Below are 21,240 nucleotides of genomic sequence, written 5' to 3'. Positions count from 1 at the left end.
GGATCTGTTTTTTGCTTTATTGTTTTTCATTTGTATCCAAACCGTGGAGGACACACAGCTTTTATAAAGTTCAGTACAAGTGAACTGAGAGAAAAATGACCCCAGCTTGGATCTTGCAGCCATGCTGTGGTCAACTTGCTGTGGAAGTTTTAGACACTTTCCATTTTTAATCTTATCTCCTTGCAGATAAACTTTGCTTTAAAGGCCTCTAGTCTGGCCTTCTCTACTACACCCCAGGCAAAGGTGGGGAGTCCCCAGGCTCAGCTGAAGCCCAGCTGCTTCCTTTGTCTTCACAGTGTGGGATCTCGGATCCCACACCTGCTTCCAGGGCTGGTGGGAACCTCCTTCTGCCCTCTGCCGGTATATGTCGCCCTATATCTGAGGGATGATGAGGAACAACTGGTTGGTGCCTGGCCTGGAAAGACAAAGGGGCAGACTGTGCATTGAGGCACCTGCGTTCATATTCCTCCCCTTGTCCCCAAAACGTTAAGGGTGGCCCACTGCACACATGCAGTTTTAATTAGTGGAAGACTCGGCAAGGAGCAGAATTTTTGTCGTTTTTTTAAATAGCTTTATGGGATATAATTGACTGAACATAATTAAAGTGGATAATTTTATAAGTCTTAATAAAAGTAATACTCTTGAAATGATCATGACAATCAAGATAGTCAATATACCCAGCAACTAAAGATCTGCTTTTTCTCACAGTAGATTATACATTTTCTAGAGTTCTATATCGGAGTAGGCAATGGCACCCCACTCCAGTACTCTTGCCTGGAAAATCCCATGGATGGAGGAGCCTGGTAGGCTGTAGTCCATGGGGTGGCTAAGAATCGGACACGACTGAGCAACTTCACTTTCACTTTTCACTTTCATGCATTGGAGAAGGAAATGGCAACCCACTCCAATGTTCTTGCCTGGAGAATCCCAGGGACGGGGGAGCCTGGTGGGCTTCCGTCTATGGGATCGCACAGAGTCGGACACAACTAAAGCGACTTAGCAGCAGCAGCAGCAGCAGAGTTCTATATAAGTGGAATCATATAGTAGGAAATATTTTTGTATTCTTTCAATGAGCATAACTATTTTGAGATTCTTCCATGTTGTAGCAATAACCTTTTCCTTTTTTCTGTTTTTTTAATTAAAATTTTTTTTTCTTTTTGTCTGTGCTGGGTATTCGTGGCTGTGGGTGGGTTTTCTCTAGTTGCAGCAAGCCGGAGCTATTCTCTGTTTGCAGTGCTTGGGCTTCTCATTGCAGTGGCTTCTGTTGTTGCAGAGCACAGGCTCTAGGGCTTGCTGGCTTCAGTGGTTGCAATAGCCCTTTCCTTTTTTATTGCCAAATAATATTCCATGGTATAACTAACTAAAACATTGTTTATTCATTCACCTGTGTGGCTATTTCTCCCTTTTCCTCCCAAACTTACTGGGATATACTTGACATATAACATTGTGTGAGTTTAAGGTATACAATATGATGGTTTGATATGTGCATATATTTTGAAATGATCCATCCACCTGTTGATGGACATTTGGATTATGCAAGTTTGGGAAATGTTACAAGTAAAATTGCTATGAACATCCATGTACAAGTCATCGTAAGGATACACACTTTTTTTTTTTTTCCATTTTTAAAAAAAATTTATTTATTTTAATTGGAGGATAATTACTTTACAATACTGTGGTGGTTTTTGCCATACATCGACATGAATCAGTCACGGGTGCACATGTGACCCCCCATCCTGAACTCACCCTCCCATCTCACCCCCCACCCCATCCCTCTGGGTTGTACCAGAGTACAGCCTTTGAGTGCCCTGCTTCATGCATCAAACTTGCACTGGTCATCTGTTTTACATATGGTAATATACATGTTTCAATGCTATTCTCTCAAATCATCCCACCCTCACCTTCTCCCACGAGTCCAACAGTCTGTTCTTTACATTTGACACACTTTCTTTTTTCTTGGGTAAATACTGGGAATAGAATGGCTAGGTCATGTGGGAGATGGGATTAACTTTTTAAGGTTCTGCCAAACTGTTTTTCAAAGTAGTTGTGCTATCTTAAATTCCCACCAGCAGTTTATGAAATTTCTAGTTCCTTCATATTCTTGTCAACACATGAAATCAACATCTTTTCCATTTTAGTCATTCTGATAGGGGTGCAATTTTAAATTCTATTTCCCTGATGACATATGCTATTTGAGTATCTCTTATGTGCTTATTTGGGGCTTCCCTGGTGGCTCAGACAGTAAAGCGTCTGCCTGCAGTGCGGGAGACCCGGGTTCGATTCCTGGGTTGGGACGATCCCCTGGAGAAGGAAATGGCAATGCGCTCCAGCACTCTTGCCTGGAAAATCCCATAGACAGAGGAGCCTGGTAGGCTACAGTCCATGGGGTCGCAAGAGTCGGACACAACTGAGCAACTTCACTTCACTTTATGTGCTTACTTATGTCAGTATATCTTTTTTATGTTTGAATCTTTTGCCCAGTTTCTTTGAGTTGCCGTTTAGTTGTAATGAGTTTTCAGAGCATATATATTCTGGATACAAGTACTTTATCAGTTATGTGGATTACAAATTTTTTTTCCCAGTCTGTGGCTTGCTGTCCGTTCTCTTAATGTCTTTCAAAAACTAAAAGACTTTTATTTTGATGAAGTCTAGTTTATTAATTTGTTCTTAGGGATTGTGATACTGTATCTCTGTAAACGTGGCCTAATCCAAGGTCACAAAGATTTTCTCCTGTGTTTTCTTCTAGAAGTTTTAGAATTTTAGGTATTATATTTAGGTCTATTATCCATTTTGAATTAATTTTTAAAATGTATTTTATCCATTTGTTTATTTTTAGCAGAGTTGGGTCTTCATTGCTACGTGGACTTTTCTCTAGTTTTAGTGAGCAGGGGCTACTCCCTAGTCGCTGCACTTGGGCTTCTCACTGCGGTGGCTTCCCTTGTTGCAGAGCACAGGCTCTAGGGCACACGGGCTTCAGTAGTTGTGGCCCATGAACTCAGTACTTGCAGCTCCCAGGCTCTCGAGCACAGGCTCAAAAGCTGTGGCACACGGGCTTAGTTGCTCTGAGGTATATGGGATCTTGCTGGACCAGGGATCAAAGCCATGTCTCCTGCATTGGCAGGTAGATTCTTTACCACTGAGCCACCAGGGAAGCCCCATTTATAGCCATGGTTGTTCATATTTTCTTATCATTTTAACATGTGCTGTCTATAGTGATGTTGCCTCTCTTGATCCTGATACTAATAATTGGTATCTTCTCTCTTTTTTATCATTCTGGCAAGAGGTTTATCTTTATTGAGCCTCGCAAAGAATCAGCTTTTGGTTTCAGTGATTTTCTTATTAAAAAAAAATTTTTTTTAGATCATATGATTCCATGATCAGAATCATAGATTCTGCTATGATCTTTATTATTTTTATCTTCTATCATTATTACTTTCTTTTTCTTCTTTTGGGTTTAGTTTTCTCTTCATATACCATTCTTTTAAGTTGAAAGCTGAGATCGCTGATTAAAGATATTTCTTTCCTAATATAGGCAATTATTTATAGTACAATATAGCATTTTCTGCTAAGTATTCATTTTGTATCCCACAAATTCTGATATATTGTGTTTTATTTTCATTCACTTCTAAATATTTTTAAAGTTCCTTTTGGCTCCTTGTTATTTGGAAGTGTACAGTTTGGTTTCCAGAAATTTGGAGACTTTCAGGGCTCTTTATTTTTAATTAAATCCACTGTGGTCAGAAAACACATTTTGTGTAAATTAAATTCTTTGAAATTTGATGTGACTTGTTTATGGTCCAGAATATGCTGCATCTTGGTCAGTGGTCCATGTGCACTTGGGAAGAATGTGTACTCTGCCATCCTTGGGCGGATGTTCTAATAAATGTTAACCAGATCAACTTGATACTGTATCTTGCTCATTTTATGTCTCCTTCTTGTATCAGTTATTGACAGAGGGATACTGAAAGCTATGATTGTGGATTTTTCTACTTCTCTTTGTAAGTTCTATCAGTTTTTGTTTCGTGTATTTTATTTATTTTTTTAACACGATCTTTAACTGCTTTATTTTTCTTAGATCTTCCCGATGGACTCTTTAAAGTTTTCTTATTAGGGTATAAACGTTTAAGAATGCTGTGTCCTCTAGATTATTTTAATTTAATGATCCTCTTTATTCTGACAATATTCTTTATTCTGAAATCTACTTTGTTTGATGTTAATATAACCACTTAGTGTTTCCTTTTTTCCATCTCTTATTTGTACTCTATGTCTGTATTTTAAAAGTGCATTTCTTACAGGCAGGGTATAGTTACATCTTGAAACTTTTATCCATTTTGTTTATCCATTTATCTATCTCTGTCTTTTAAGTGGTTGTTTACTTTATTTGCATTTAATGTGACTGTTGATATGGTTAAATTTAAGTTTGTCTTGATATTTTTTTTCTATTTGTCCTATCTATTCTGTGTTCCTTTTTTTTTTTTTTTGGCCTTCTTTTGGATTTATTGAGTGTTTTATGATTCCATTTTACATCCTTTGTTGGATTATTAGTATAACTCTTTGTTTAGAGTTTTCTGTGATTGCTTTAGGGTTTATAGTATGCATCTTTAAATTATCAAGTCTACCTTTAAGTTTATTATATCTTGTACCATTTTACAGGTGGTACAAGACCCTTATGATAGTATATTTCTATTTCTCCTCTCTCAACCTTTAAGCTGTCAGTGTCATACGTTTTATTTTTAGTTGTGTTACAGATCCTTATGACATTGTCATTGTTTTTGTGTAAAAATTTAATCATCTCTGCTTTTAAGATTTTCTCTTTCTCAGTACTTTGAACAATTTGCTTTCTTCTCCGTGCTTTCTATGATTGTATTTACTGAGCATCTTGGACTTCTGGGTTTGTAGTTTTTATCAAATTTGGGAATATTTCAGCCATGATTTCTTCAACTGTTTTTCTTTTTTTTCTGTTCCCACCCATGCCACCTTTGCAAATTCTAACTACACATGTACTAGACCTCCTGAAATTACCCTACAGCTAAGCGATACTCTTTGCATTTAGTTATTTCTTTCTGGGTTTATTTTGATAATTCCAATTTCAGTGTCTTCAATTTTATTTATCTTTCTTTTGCAATCTAATCTGCCATTTATCCCACCCTGTCCATTGGAATTTTTATCTTCAGAAGTTTGTTTTGGATGGTTTTAAAATCTTTCCTGTAGGTATATAGCTTTTGGAATGTATGACTATAGTTATAATAACTGTTTTAATGTCTTCAGTCTGCTTATTCTTTTTTTTGGGCATGCCACGTGGCTTGAGGGATCTTAATTCCCTGATCAGGGAATCTGGGCCCTCGGCAGTGAGAGCATGAGACCCTCTGCATAGCTTCAAGACTCTCTCTCAGTGCAACTCTGTTTTCTCTAGCACTCTGTTCCGTAAAATCCCATCCATTTGCTTTCCCGATTCTCTCATCCGTCTGCTCAACTCCAGAAGTCCACCTTGCTCTGTCTGGGTTTCCCCTTCACAGCCAAGTGGGGATAGTTGGGGTTTACCTCGTTCAATGTTCATGGTCCTTTGCTGCCTGATGTGCACTGTTTTGATGACCATTATTTCATATTTATCGTCTAGTTTTTTTCATTTTTTTCAGGAAAGAGGGTAAATCAAGCCCCTGTTACTCCAAAGCAGAATTTTTGGCTAATTCTATAAGAAAAGCAGAATGTCTTCAGCACCAAAGGCTTTATGACAGCCTCTTTTTCTGAGATGTGGGTTTCCTCAAGAATGCATTGGGTTGCCTGATGGACACCTGTATAGCAAAAGCAGCATAATGAGTCAGGAAAACATTTACTGAGTCAGGAAAACATTTCTGAGTCAGGAAAACATTTCATAAGTCATGATTGGTCATCGTCTCTTGTGGAGAAATACAAATACCCCTTGTGATATTTCTCACTACCTAGCTGGCCAAGGCCCAAAGAAATAGTCTCTTTGATGATTTGTTTGCTCTGTTGTTAACAAAAAAAAAGGATGAAAAATTTAACTCTTGATATTTCTCTTGTAGCTTTTTCTGCTAATCCTGTTGATCTTAAGGAAGTAGAGTTCTTTTAAATTCTCCTCTTAGGTCAAGCGCTCCTTTCTAAATGAGAGTGTTTAATGACCTGTCAAAGAATTCAGAACTTTTATAGAACATGGTGTTGTAAGACATTATGACTTGCATTAGTGGGGTAACTTTTTTAGATTCATCTGTAGGAATTTACAGTTTGATATTTTCTAAGTAATATGCAGATAGCTAGTTACATATAATCCCAAGAGATGTTACATGATTCAATAAATAAGATAACAGGATTGGGCTGCTGTTTGTTAACAATGTATGATAATTTAAGAACATTCTTCATAAGGAATATCATCTGAATCACAGCTACAGGAGTAAATAAGTTTTATAAGAACATAGCCTCAGCAGTAGAACATAGGTGGATGGTGAATGAGTCTCCCTTCCACACTATGCAGGGGACAGTCTAACCACCAAACGTGTTAGCCTCTCTGTTAGCCCCTAGCCATTCTTCTTGCTTTCTGCCAGACAGCTTTCCCCTTCCACTGAGGAGAGAAATACACAGGCAGGAAAAGACAGCTATTATTTTCAAATACACACAAAGTCACCGTATCTTTTTGCATGCTTGGTTTATGAGAAAGATGACTTGTGATGAGGGTTAATACAGTCACTGAAGCTCTGTGTAGCTATTTAAATATGGATTTATATTCACAAAATTCAGCCTCATGATCTGTCATTGGAAGCACTGGGTGGTTTGCAATGGCTTTGTAAATGTCATCGCCCCTACTGCATAGCGAATGAGCCATCTTGTTGTTGTATTAGTTGCCAAGTCGTGTCTGATTCTTTTGTGACCCCATGGATTGTAGCCTGCCAGACTTTTCTGTCCATGAGGTTTCCCAGGCACAAATACTGGAGTGGGTTGCCATTTTCTTCTTAAGGGGATCTTCCCAACCCAGGGATCAAATCTACGTCTCCTGCATTGGCAGGTGGATTCTTTGCCACTGAGCTACCCGGGAAGCCTGGATGAGCCATTGGTGCCACTTAAATGCGTTGAAAGAAAGATTGTGCCTCATTTCTGATTTGGGTATCCTGGGTAGTCTGAAAAAAGGACAAATATTTCTCACTTTTGCTTATTCCAAAATAATCTCCCATGGTACAGTCAACTACACATAGGGCATTCAATTAATTGTTGGTTAATTCAATAAGTTGAATGGATATTATTGATGATCAACCCTTGATTCCCAGGAAATCAAGAGATAAACAAAAACAGCTTATCTGATATATAGTTTGACTAGTATTGAGTATGAAATGCATCTAAATATGCTAGGAAGTTGAACACCTAATATGCTAAACAAAAACAAAAACATGTTCCAGCTATTACTGAATAACATTTAACAGTGCTATAGTAACTCTATTTACAATTTTCATCAAAGAATGAGTGAGGGGTCCAGTGATTAGGACTCCACGCCTCTATTTCAGGGGAAAGAGATTTGATCCCTGGTCAGGGAACTAAGGTCCTGCAAGCCATGCCGCACAGCCAAAAAAGAGTGAAAAATGATTCTGTAAAGGACAAAATTGCATGTTTAGCCTAATGTTAAAAGAAAAGTGAAAGATCATTGGATTTTTCTCTAATCTTTTTAGATATCAGTTAAAGGTCTGTTTCTTCTAGAAAACTGGTTCTGGTAGACTTCAATTATGAAGGCACTGGTGTGTTAGCCAAATTCAACAATCTCTAGAGCTCAGTACATATGAGTACTGTATTTATTCTGCAGTTACTTATTGCATGCCTGCTACCTGCCACACCGTTTGAGGCTGTTTGTAACTAGAAATGCTTCAAGGATCTCTTGATTTTTCTACTGGTATTTTAAATCCCACTTAAACATCAGTGAAGGTGAAATTTGTTCTCTGAGAAAAAGTATACTTCAGCAATAGTCATGAGAAAATCTGGCTTAACATATGCCTGTCCTTATGCTGCTGCTGCTGCTGCTGCTAAGTTGCTTTGGTTGTGCCCGACTCTGTGTGACCCCATAGACGGCAGCCCACCAGGCTTCCACCTGGGATTCTCCAGGCAAGAATACTGAAGTGGGTTGCTATTTCCTTCTCCAATGCAGGAAAGTGAAAAAATAAAGTGAAGTCGCTCAGTTGTGTCCGACTCCTAGCGACCCCATGGACTGCAGCCCACCAGGCCCCTCCGTCCATGGGATTTTCCAGGCAAGAGTACTGGAGTGGGGTGCCATTGCCTTCTCCGGCCTGTCCTTATAAAGTAATCTAAATGATGTGTTTCTGTTTTCTATGACCTGCTGAAATTTGCAATAGGAGAAAATAAGTTAAGAATCATACTGTGTTTTCATCTTGACAAGGAAATGTAGCTTTAAGGGAAGACCTCAGGGCTCAGGCTGCCCCTGAGCCACAGCAGCCGTGTGATCTTAGGAGAAGTATTTAACCTTTCTAAGACATTTTTCCCCTTTCAGAGTGATTCTCTGAGATTACAGCGGGTCTCATGTGTAACCTTTGACTCCTTTTATCAGATTGACAACAAATGCTCATTTAAATGACCAGGCTCCTGCCTCTTGTCACGCTCCATATCACAGACTTAGGATTGAGTGGGAAGCTGGGCATCAATCTTTTCACCAAGGTTCTTAGGTTATTCTCCTGAACACCTTGGTTGAAGAACCATTGGATTTTCTGCATGGTAAACATGCAGAAAGTTTAAATACATATTGAAACTCGCTTTGAGAAATATGAATCAAGGTCCGGTGATAAGACTTCAGAAAGATGCCTTTTCATTTCTCCTCCTCTTCTTTCCTGGTAGTTTAAAAAAAAAAAAAAGTGGAGGAAAAACAGGAAGGAGAAAAATAGGAGTTGAAAAAAGTGGAGGAAAAAGAAAAACAGGAAAGTGAAGGAAGGTATGAAATGCATTTCCAGCTCTGAGACTAAAGAGAAGGAAAGAAACATCCAAAGAGCCTTTTCTCTAATTATCATGAGGCAGCAGTGGGCTGGGTGGTGTGCAATTAACCATTAATACATTTGATCCTCCTATAGCCCTGGAAGAAGGAAACTATCCCCTTTTCCAAATAAAAGAACTGAGGCACAGAGAAATTAAGTAGTTTATTATGTGGGGAAAGTGTCCTTGGCAAATTATACCAGCAGGAGACCCTGGACCTTAAAAGCACCTTCCATTTACCTCAGCTGCCCCTTTTAGGGGATTGCTCAGTAATTTGGAACTCAGGAGCTATTGTTACAGAATGGGCTGGTCATAGCACTAACAAGTATTGAATACATATACTTTGCTAGGCACTTACTGTGTGTATTCATGCATTCCGTTCTCATTCCAACCCCAGGATGTAAGAACCTATTAGGTAAAATGTATTATTATCCCCCGTTTTACAGATGGGAATTTTGAGGTACAGACATTAAATAACATACACAGACTCACATTGCTACTAAGTGGAGGAGCCAAGATTCACACCAGGCAGTATGATGCCTGAGTCCATGAGGTTAACCATGATATATCCTGCCTCTAGATGGGTGAGGGTTGTCTGCCCACTGCCCATGAGGGGGCATATTTGTGGCATCTTCAGTTTAAGTTCCCTCTTTCCCATTTTCCGAATGTTGTTGTTCATGTCGATACTCTTAGCTTATGGTTAATAGGTGCCTTTAGGTGCTCGTTAGGGGTCAAATGGCTTTGACCCCTTTGACAGCCTGGGCTAGGGGACAAAGCACTTCTGAAAGAAGATTTCAGAAGGATGCTTGGGTTGATACAGAATGTTTGAAACTCTTGGTTCCCCAAGAGTTCTCCAGAAGAGAGCTGTTGTCTGAGTTGTCTGTTGAAGGCTCCCAAACCTGTTTGGCTTCCTTGGGGAGAGTGCAGAGGGGCACACCTTGCCTGCACACAGCCACCACCTGTGCCAGATGGTGATGATGGGGAAGTGACAATAATGATGCTGAGGAACCTGGGAGCCTCCTGTGTGTGGGCTGTTGGACAGCCTGCTTGGAAAAGCCTCAAATGCGTGAGAAACCCTGCAGATTTGCCCTCAGTGGTGATTTTTGCAGGTCTCTTCAACCATGCTATGCTATGCTATGCTATGCTATGCTATGCTAAGTCACTTCAGTCGTGTCCGACTCTGTGTGACCCTGTAGACGGTAGCCCACCAGGCTCCCCTGTCCCTGGGATTCTCCAGGCAAGAACACTGGAGTGGGTTGCCATTTTCCTCTCCAATGCATAAAAGTGAAAAGTGAAAGTGAAGTCGCTTAGTTGTGTCCAACTCTTAGCGACCCCATGGACTGCAGCCTACCAGGCTCCTCCGTCCATGGGATTTTCCAGGCAAGAGTACTGGAGTCGGGTGCCATTGCCTTCTCCGCTCTTCAACCATACCTGTGATTTAATAATCAAACCATTTATCACTACCATACCTTTGAAGACATGGTTGCAAAATTGAAATAGTATTGGCCACCTTATCTCTTTGGGTATAGATGTTAGTTGCTCAGTCCTATCCAACTCTTTTGCAACCCCATGGACTATAGCCTGCCAGGCTCCTCTGTCCATGGGATTGTCCCGGTAAGAATACTGGAGTAGGTTGCCATTTCCTTCTCCAGGGGATCTTCCTGACCAGCGATTAAACCTGGGTCTCCTGCATTGGCAGGCAAGTTCTTTACCACATTATTATAATAATCATGAGATGACAGAAAATGGAAAAGCAAGTGAGGTTCAGTAGGTGCTCTGTGGCAGAGACCATGTGTGGGCAGGGGTGGGGATGAGGTGGAGGATGGGAAATGGACTTACTGAGAGCTCGAACTGATTTTTTTTTCCTGTATTGACTCCTCTAAGCCTCAAAACCAGCAATGCTGTTATTTATTATTACTTTAACAAATGAGCAAATGGAAGCATAAATAAGGTAAAAAATTTGACCATGGTTAAATAGCTCATACCCACTCCAGTACTGTTGCCTGGAAAATCCCATGGACAGAGGAGCCTGGTGGGCTGCAGTCCATGGGGTCACTAAGAGTCAGACATGACTGATCGACTTCACTTTCACTTTTCACTTTCATGTATTGGAGAAGGAAATGGCAACCACTCCAATGTTCTTGCCAGGAGACTCCCAGGGACGGGGGAGCCTGGTGGGCTGCCGTCTGTGGGGTCACACAGAGTCGGACACGACTGAAGCGGCTTAGCAGTTATCAAATAGCTCATTAGTAGTGAAGTCATCACTAGGTAATCTGGCTGCAGAAACGGTAGTATTTGTCTTCATTCATTCAATAAAAAAATTATTGTGTTCCAATTATGGGCCAGGATTTCTAGTGAGTGCTGTGTTATCAGTGGAATGTTTAGTAATGCTACCTTCCCATGGCCCACACTAAGTCTTAAAGAGTCTCTCATTTGCACATTTGTGTGTGAGCATGTGTTGTGTTCATTTTAAGGGCAATGTGACGGTTTGTTGTTCAGACACTCAGTAGCGTCTAACTCTGCAATCAACCCCATGGACTATAGCTCACCAGGCTTCCCGTCCTTCTCTATCTCCCAGAGTTTGTTCAAATTCATGTCCATTGTGTCGGTGATGCCATCCAACCATCCCATCCTCTGTCATCCCCTTCTCCTCCTGCCTTCAATCTTTCATAGCATCAGAGTCTTTTCTAATGAGTCAGCTATTCACACCAGTTGGCCAGAATATTGGAGCTTCAGCTTCAGTCTTCCAATGAATATTCAGGGTTGATTTCCTTTAGGATTGACTGGTTTGATCTCTTTGCTGTCCAAGGGACTCTCAAGAATCTTCTCCAGCACCACAGTTTAAAACATCAGTTCTTCCATGCTCAGACTTCTTTATGGTCCAACTCCCACATCCGTACATAACTACTGGAAAAACCATAGCTTTGAGTATATGGACCTTTGTTGGCAAAGTGATATCTCTGCTTTTTAATATGCTGTCTAGGTTTATCATAGTACTTTGAATAAATGTAGAAATACGAGTGAGCCACACATTAGAAGTGCTATTGAAAAAATAGAGTTATTGCAGGGCTGTCCGATCACATTTATTTTTATCCTCCCTTTTACCCCATTTCTTGACTGAGGCCTTATTCGGTGTGCCCTTTCTTCAGGAGACGCAGGGAGAGCCTTAGCCCCAAGCACGCTTTGGCCGCACGCTTTGGCCGCACGCGTAGGGTGAGAACATGCTGCCCAGTGTCCTCATTCTGAATGCTGTTTGCGTGTAAGTGTGTGAACGTGGGGCAGCTCACCAGGCTCCTTTGTCTATGGAACTTTTCAGGCAGGAATACTGGAGTGGATTGCCATTTCCTCCTCTAGGAGACCTTCCTGACCCAGGGATCGAACCTGCATCTCCTGTGTCTCCTGCACTGCAGGCAGATTCTTTACTGCTGAGTCACTGGGGGAGCCCATTGCACAGTATACATTTTTTTAATCTCTGAGAGCAAGATTATGGGAGGATTTTCGCTTTCTCAGTAACACTTTTCTAAACATTTTTTAACAGGATACTTGAATTTGTTTTATATAAGAAAAACAGAAAAAAACAATCAATGTCCTTTACCTCTTTTAAACTTTATCTCTTTAAAACTGCATGAAGAGAATAAAACCATTGTGCTGATCATTCTCCCTCCATTAGAAAAAATATGCAGTTATCTTTGTCACTGGACAAAGCTAAGTGGAAGCTGAAAATTCCTAATTGCTTTATCTAGAAAAGTAAAAGGTCTACTCTTAAGATAACTGGCTGTAATTTGTCAATTGTAATCAGACGCTTTCCTGTTGTAAAAATATACTTGTTGATTATAGAACATTTAGAAAATGCAGAAAAGGACAAAAAAATTTTAGGAAGGAATCAATCCATAATCCTGATACCAGCACATTAGGCATTTAGTTTTACCTATTTCTTTCTTTGAGGTATGTATTTTTCTTTGTTGGGATCAGTTGCTGCCTGTATTTTACATTCAGTGAGACTTTTAACTTTTTGAGTATTTTGGCTACGTTGACCTCATCTTGTCCACTTTTCTTCCTATTATCTATACATTCTTGTGTTGTAAGGGCCAGGAGTCAAGATGGGGAAGGATTGCAGGGTTGCTTTGAAAATTTGTGTTTTTATTTCTATATTTAATATAGACTTGCACATAGGAGTAGGGACCAGGTTTTTTATATATTAGAAACTCTAGAACCTAGAGCTTAGGTAAAAGGTTATTGAACGAATGGATAAGGGAAGGAGCGAATGTTTAAAGAATGAACAAATGGATTCATTTGTTGAAGCATTTGTAGGGTTGAGGCATTATTCATTTAATTCTTTTTTTTTTATTTTTTGGCCATGTGGCACCGTGTGGCATGTGGAATCTTAATTCCCAAGCAGGGCTCAAACCCACTATCCCTGCATTGGAAGCCCAGAGTCTTAACCGCCAGACCACCAGGGAAATCCCACGATTTGAGACATTTTAGAACATAAAATCAGCAAGACTTCATACCTCCCATCTTGGCTTGCCCCTGCTACCTAGAGAAGCAATATAATGCAGTGGGGGAGAGGTTAGACTGAAACCAGACAGTCTGGATTCAAAAACATGGCTTTGGCTCTAACCTTGGGATGTTACTTATATTTTTAAGCCTCAGTTCTATTGACTGTAAAGTGAGGATCATAGTTCCCACTACCACGGATAAATTAATATATGCCAGGTGCATAAAACAGCGTCTAAGACAGACATTGTTTTGCTATTAACTGCTGCTGCTAAGTCGCTTCAGTTGTGTCCGACTCTGTGTGACCCGAGATGGCAGCCCACCAGGCTCCCCCGTCCCTGGGATTCTCCAGGCAAGAACACTGGAGTGCGTTGCCATTTCCTTCTCCAATGCAGGAAAGTGAAAAGTGAAAGTGAAGTCGTGTTATTGCTACTGCTCTGACATATCAAACCCCTTCCTAGGATGCACAAGCCCCAGCTCATCACTCTAGCCTCTTCCCCACTCATCATGTTCATACTGAAATAACTCCTAGTTCGCAGATTAATACCGGCTTTCTCAAGTTTCTGTGTGCTTTTAATATATTTATTCCTGTGCTGACTGTCTTTCTTTTCCTCATGTCCTTCTTTCTCTGCTGAATGTTTCTCTTGCCTTTCGTTTCCCTCTGATGGATTTCCACTCATGCTTCTGAACTCAGCTCAGAGTCCCCACCCCTTAAGCGATTCTTCCCTTCCCTTGTACGCTACTGCCAACCCTATCCTGAAGGATTTAAGTTCCTCCCACTTTGAAAATATCCTCTAAATACTTCTGTAGCTCTCTTCTCATTATGGGGAATTACTCATTTTTACATCTGCTCCCTATGCAACTGGACTGACACCTTGGGACCAGGGTCAGCTCTTATTCAGCTTTACATCCCAACCTCTGGCACAAAGACAGGCATACACTATAGACCCTCAATAAATATTTGTTAAGTGACTAAAGTAAATGTAGTTTACATTCGCAATTAAAATGATCAGATTTTGCAAAATTAGCTTTTTAAAAAATTATTTATTTTAATTGGAGGCTAATTACAATATTGTGGTAGTTTTTGCTTGAAAAAGATTGAGCCAGATTGAAAAGCAGTTCTGAGTAACAACCTTAAGATTAGACCTTTTCAGCTTTCTATCTTAATTGTGTTTTCACTGCCTAAGATAGAGTCAGTGCTCCTACATTCAATTTTCCAGAGTTGATATTGTACCTGTAACCCTGAAATTTAATATACTGAACCTATCGGAATACCATTTGGCACGTCGCGTGATGGGATTTTAAAGCACAGGGGTCTCAGCATAAGTACTGTAACCTCTGCTGCTTTATTTACTGTAAGGACTTTTTGTAGACATTTATGAGAATTGCTGTAAAATCAGCTACAGGGGTAGGTTGACATACTTCTCTCCTCTTCAATTCAGATATTTTTTCTTGAAATTTCAAGGAGATATTGAAATTGATTGGCTTTAAGATGGAGGAGCATTGCAAGTGCATGCAAAGGGAATCCAGTTAATGGTAAAACCTCATTTTAGCTAAGTCTTCCAATATATTCTTCTACCCCTGCCATTCAGTCAAACTCTGAATATTGTTGGCTTTCCTTTCTCCTTCTTACTAAAGTCAAAGTTACCATATGGTCATTCAGTCGCTTAGCCATGTGTGATTCTTTTCTACCCCATGTACTGCAGCACACCAGGTTTCCCTCTCCACCATCTCCTGAAGGTTTGCTCAAACTCATGTCCATTGAGTCGGTGACACCATCCAGCCATCTCGTCCTCTGTCGTCCCCTACTCCTCCTGTCTTCAGTCTCTCAGCATCAGGGTCTTTTCCTGTGAGTCAGGAAAAAGATGAGTCTTTTCTCATCAGGTGGCCAAAGTATTGGAACTTCAGCTTCAGCCATCAGTCCTTCCAATGAATATTCAGGGTTGATTTCCTTTAGAATGGACTGGTTTGATCTCCTTGCAGTCCAAGGGACTCTCAAGAGTCTTCTCCAACATTACAGTTTGAAAGCATCAATTCTTTGTTGTTCAGCCTTCTTTATGGTCCAACTCTCACATCCGTATCATATAAGCAGCAGCAAAGAAGGAGTGGAAGAAAAATTGGAGAAATGAGTCATCCCAAAAGTCAATAATGAGGTCATAAGTAATCAACCTGTGACTTTTTTGAGTGGGAAATAGTCTCCTAAAACCTAGAACAATATTTGATAATTTATTATTGTTCCAGCTGCCTGTTCATGACAAAGAGACTTTTAAGAAATAATTTTATTTATTTCTATTTAGTTTTGGCTGCACTGGGTCTTCATTGCTCTGTGCAGGCTTTCTCTAGTTGCACCGAGAGGGGCTGCTGTCTAGTTGCAGTGCGCAGGCCTCTCCTTGAGGTGGCTTCTCTTGTTGCAGAGCACAGGCTCTAGGCACGTGGACTTCAGGAGTCGCAGCGCATGGGTGCAGTAGTTGTGGCATGCAGCCTTTGTCGTTGCATCTCGCAGGCTTAGTTGTGGTGCTTGGGCTTAGTTGGTCGGCAGCATGTGAGATCTTCCTGGACCGGAGATCAAACCCCTGTCCCCTGCATTATCAGGTAGATTCCTATTCAGTGTGCCACCAGGGAAGTCCACAAAGAGGCTTTTTAAAAAGTACACATTCATAGTAAGACTTATTAATGTCCCCGTTTACAATGCCCTAAAAGAGAGGAATTAGTCTCAGCTCACCTAACAGAACATGAAGCGTGTTCCTCTGTAACCAGTCCATTACCGTCAGCATCTCATTCATAACTCTTATCCTGGAATTACTCCATGTAGTTCAACAACCAACAATCTGAGTCCTTACTAAGGACTAGGATATATCCAGTCTGTCTGCTAGCCTGGTAGAGTTTGAGCAGTTGGAGTTTGAGAGTGTTTGCCTATGTGAATGTGTGTATTTTAATCCTTAAGCTCAATTTCACGGTGCTGAAATTATTTAATGGGTCGGTAACAGAAACTGAATTTTGCAGGATGTAAGTTCTGTCTACAGAGAGGTGAGCACACTTTCTCAAAATAACTAGCCATCAGTATTTACCCAGTGAAATCACTAAGCTAAACAGCAGAGTTGGTTTGAAGACTAGCCAATCCATGAGGAAGAAAGCAATCGAATGCCTATTTTAAAGGGCTGTTGGGAGTTTTATAATCAATATTTCACTTTTCCCTGTTTCATGTGGTTTTCCCTCTATGTTTTCCTAACATTTAAATTACATGTCTTATACCATGAATATTGAGATCTGTGCTGCCTTTGCATTTGTCTAAATGAAAGTTTTCATAATAATAGCTTATAACACATGTCAGTTGTAATCCTCGGATACCTGTCACACGTGCTTTGTCACTTGCCTTTACCACCTCCATGAGATGCTAAAGAGGAAATTGCTCAGTCCTTGGATGAAAAATCCAAGACCCGCCCAAAGAGGCAAAAGAACAAGGTCTTAGAGTATAAGGGAAATGCACTCCAGTTGGCACTGCCCGGGGTAAATTTACAAAGAATGAATTATTTGTTCATTGATATTTTGCCAGCACAAGTAGGCACTCAAATATTTGTTGATTACATTGAAAAGAGCCACTAAACGTCGAGCTGTAAGATTTGTATTTCATAATGGTGCTATTTAACATGACTTACCTTAAAACATTTAAACTTTTAGTAAATACTTTTTTGGCAAATCATCATCTCAGAAAGGGGCCAAAAGAATAGCATTGTAGCTAAATTGTCACTCAAAAAAAGTCATAATACTTAAAAATTGCACAGTGAATGTTTGGATGATGGAAAGAGGAGGTAGATGGTCCATTCAGCTGAAAATATAATATCTTAAAATCTAGGAATGGATGAAATGACTCTGGAAGATATTTTCCTAATTTATTATAGGAATCAAATTTCTTTGTATGGTTCCTGCTTTGGAAAATGCTTAAGTTGACATCCTTGAAGACTCAAATGTTGTATTTCAAAAGGAGCGTAGCAAAGTAACTTCTAAAAACTAATTTACCCATACCCATTCTCTCTCTGTGTCCATCCCATTTCCCTGTCCATCTATCACCTATTAACCCATGCTAGAAACAGATGTCATTTGCCTTTCTGCCCTGTAATACATGTTTAAGAGACCTAAGGAGGAGGTTTGCAAAGCTATCTCTATACTTTTCAGAAAGAAGAAATTGAATGGGAGACTTTCATTTCATAATTAAAGAATCTTAATATTAATGTTTTACAATATAAATTCATTGGGAAATAAAGCAGGCTACTCATTTCATTGAACCTGTTGAATCGGCCATAAATAGTTACAATTTTTAATTTACTAAGAATGCATGAAATATATAAGAGTATGAATTACATCCCAACTGGAGTGAAGTCAGTAGATATTTTGTGGATATTAGACACCAGCCAAGAGTGTCTTGTTCACTTCTTGGAGAGACCAAAGTATGGGCTCAATACGTGCCATATGGCAAAGGTAGGGGGCACTGTGGAGGGTTGGTCCCAGCTTGAATCCTGACAGCACCACTGAAAGGGTAGGTGGCCTTAAGTAAGTCTACTGTGATCTCCTAATCTTTAGTCTCCTGACCTGTGAACTGAGGTAATATTAATATCTCCTCATAGGGTTGTCCCAAGGAGTCAATGAATTAGTATATGTCCACCTCTAGGAATAGATCATTAGCACTTACATGTTTCTGATTTTTGTTGTTGTTATTGACAATATTCTTCCAAAATTCCCAAGGGGACTTTTTATAAGCTGTTACCATTTACAAGAAGAAAGTGTTAGCCGTTCAGTCCTGTCCAATTCTGCAATCCCATGGACTGTAGCCCTCCAGGATCCTCTGTCCGTGGAATTCTCCAGGTGAGAATACTGAAGAACTTGAGCATAAATGACCACAATTATAGCATAAAAGGAGGATATTGGTGTAAACAATTTAAATGTGGCATACTCTATTGGAGAAAAAAATAATAATAAATGGGAGGACCAATCAAATGGAGACACAGTAATCCTAAAAATAAAATTTTTATCACTGAATGTTCACTCCTGCAAAAAAGCACCTAGAATATTAGGATAGGATACTAACTTTGGTGGGGCTTATTTATTCAAAAGTTTTATTTTAACATCATGACCATAACTTTCTTTCTCGTGATTCATCCTTTCTCCCTCTAATCATCCTTGATTATCTTGTAAGCACCTTGCATTTTTTTTTTAAATATGACTAGTTTTTTTCAGGACACTCCACTGCTACAAGTTCAAATTGTAATCATAAATCGGTGCCAGGGTGCATTTAAGCAATTAGAATGCTGTAATTAACATCTGCTGTGTATATAATCTAATAAGGCATAAAGATAAATACAGAAGCAGAGAGCTAGGTTCTGAGTGTTCTAATGATGGTTATTCATCTGTTCTCCAATTGTCTCCCCTCTTATTTATCAGCTGTGGGTGCCTTGGAACCTCCATGCCTATTAGCAGAACCTGACCTATTTAGGCTCCCCTTTCTTGAATCTCTTAATGATTTGGCTGTAGATCACGACACCTCTCATTTTCAGAGCAGTCTCATGAACACTCACTCCCTTGCTTTGCAGCTGTGTTGGTGTGAGAGTTTATTAAAGGGATTCAGATATTGTTGGCAGGAGCCAGTCTCTCTGATGTTTGGCCATGTGACAGTCTCATTCTTCCTGGGTTCAAAAGAAATAAAGCAGAGCCTCCAGATCTCAGAATAGGAGGGGAAGTAAAAAGAATTGGATGGAGGAAGACTCATAGTTCTGATGATATTTTTTGCAGCATCATCTGGTAGAAACTTGTTATTGAAATGTTTGGTTGTTTTTTTCTAAGTATAGATTAATTCATTTACAAATATTTATCGAATGTCCACTGTGTGCTAGATACCACACAGGTGCTGTGTGTCCAGGGGTGACTTGCAACCTGGTAAACCAAGGGTCCCCAAGCGCCAGGATCTAACGCCTGATGATCTGAGGTGGAGCTGATGTAATAATAATAGAAATAAAGTACACAATAACTGTAATGTGCCTGAGCCATCCCAAAACCACCTCCTCCAATCCACGGGAAAATTATCTTCTGCAAAACTGGTCCCTGGTGCCGAAAACGTTGGGGGACCACTGACTTAAGTAGATCTCTGCCCATGTGCGGTTTAGAGTTTTATGAGATTAATACCATATTTCACAAACTGTCTCTAATACACAGTTCCCATTCACACTGTCCTAGGAATTAACTTTTGAGCTAGTTTGTTGTTTTGTTTTTTCCTTTTCGGGACCAGGATCCATCTAGGATCACACATTACTTTTAGGTGTCATAGCTCTATAGTCTCCCAAATGGGAAACAGATGTCCAGTCTTTCCTTGGCTTTTCTTGCTCTGATATTTTTTAAAAGTAAAGGCCTTTTGCTTTGAAGAATGTCTCCCAACTTGTGAAATGTGGATTTGTCTAATTCAGCGATTCCAGACATACAGCATGTTGAGTATGTCTCTGAATCATCTGAGAGATTGGCGAAACTACAGAGACCCACAGCCTGCCCTGTCTCACTATATCCTGCTTCATGAGTCTGGGCCTCTCTGTTCTTTATGGCTTTCTTGGTAACTCGACTATACAGGAAAGTTTCAGAGCCATGAGTCTAAAACAATTTCTTTGTGGCAAGAATACTGCTTAAGTGATGTTGTGTCTTTCTCAGTGTGTCTCACAAGAGGCTTGCAATGGCAGTAGGCTTTGTTTTTGGTTAAGGCGGTATCTGCCTGGAATTCCGTGGTTGTCCAGTGGTTAGGACTCAGCACTTTCACTGCCATGGCTTGGATTCAATCCCTTGTTGGGGAACTAAGATCCTGCAAGCCTCACGGTGCAGCTAATATCTGCCAGATTTCTCTTCGTCTTTTCTCCTTTGTAAGTACTAACTTGTCTGGAGTCAGCACTTTGAGGCTGTTTGACCATCCTGTTTCCCAACAGTCTTTGACACAGTAATCTTGGCCTCCAGGGGTATTCTTGCCTAAGCCAGTTAGTTCTTTGGTTGTTGTTACTGTTCAGCCCCTAAGACCTGTCTGACTCTTTGTGACCCCATGGACTGCAAGCACTCCAGGCTCCTCTGTCCTTCACCATCTCCTGGAGTTTGCTCAAATTCCTACTCATTGAGTCGGTGATGCTGTCTAAGTATCTCATCCTCTGCCACCCTCTTCTCCTTTTCCCTTCAGTCTTTCCTTGCGTCATTGTCTTTTCTAATGAGTCAGCTCTTCACATCAGGTGACTACAGTATTAGAGCTTCAGCAACAGTCCCTCCAATAAATATTTAGGGTTAATTTCCTTTAGGATTGACTGGTTTGATCTCCTTGGAGTCCAAGGGACTCTCAAGAGTACTCTGGTTAGTACTATGATATACAGTGATTGTAAATGGTGATTCACTGTTTCTATCACCTTCAATATTTATTAGCAGTCATCTATAAAGACTAATTTTCCTGTCTTCTCCTCTCTACCTTTTAAAATATTTTTAAGTATCAGCATGAACTTAGGGACTTTTTTCCCCCCTCAGTGTATTTTAATCTCCTCTCTCATTCATTTTGATCCTCTAACTGCTCCCACTGCCATAGCCTTGGAATCAGCCCTTTTGTTTTCAGTGGAGAATGATATCTAGAAACCAGGGTCTCTTTGGAACTTCATTCCAAGAACAAAAATGTATGCCACCCATCCACCAAAAAATAACATGCATTTCACAAACCATACCTGGGCTCCACCGTGGAAAAAGATGATCTGATTCACTTATTCT

At 40.2% G+C, this 21,240-nt stretch overlaps 1 protein-coding gene across 4 annotated transcripts in view; it reads left to right on the top strand.

Annotated features, from left to right (window-relative positions):
* Window positions 1-21,240, top strand: part of FRMD4B (FERM domain containing 4B) — a 360,291-nt gene that overhangs the window by 251,098 nt on the left and 87,953 nt on the right. The window lies entirely within an intron of this gene.

The sequence above is a fragment of the Bos indicus x Bos taurus genome, chromosome 22 (genome assembly GCF_003369695.1).
Source record: "Bos indicus x Bos taurus breed Angus x Brahman F1 hybrid chromosome 22, Bos_hybrid_MaternalHap_v2.0, whole genome shotgun sequence".
Lineage (NCBI taxonomy): Eukaryota > Metazoa > Chordata > Mammalia > Artiodactyla > Bovidae > Bos > Bos indicus x Bos taurus.
Note: the sequence above shows the minus strand (reverse complement) of the source record. Positions and strands in the feature narration are given on the sequence as shown.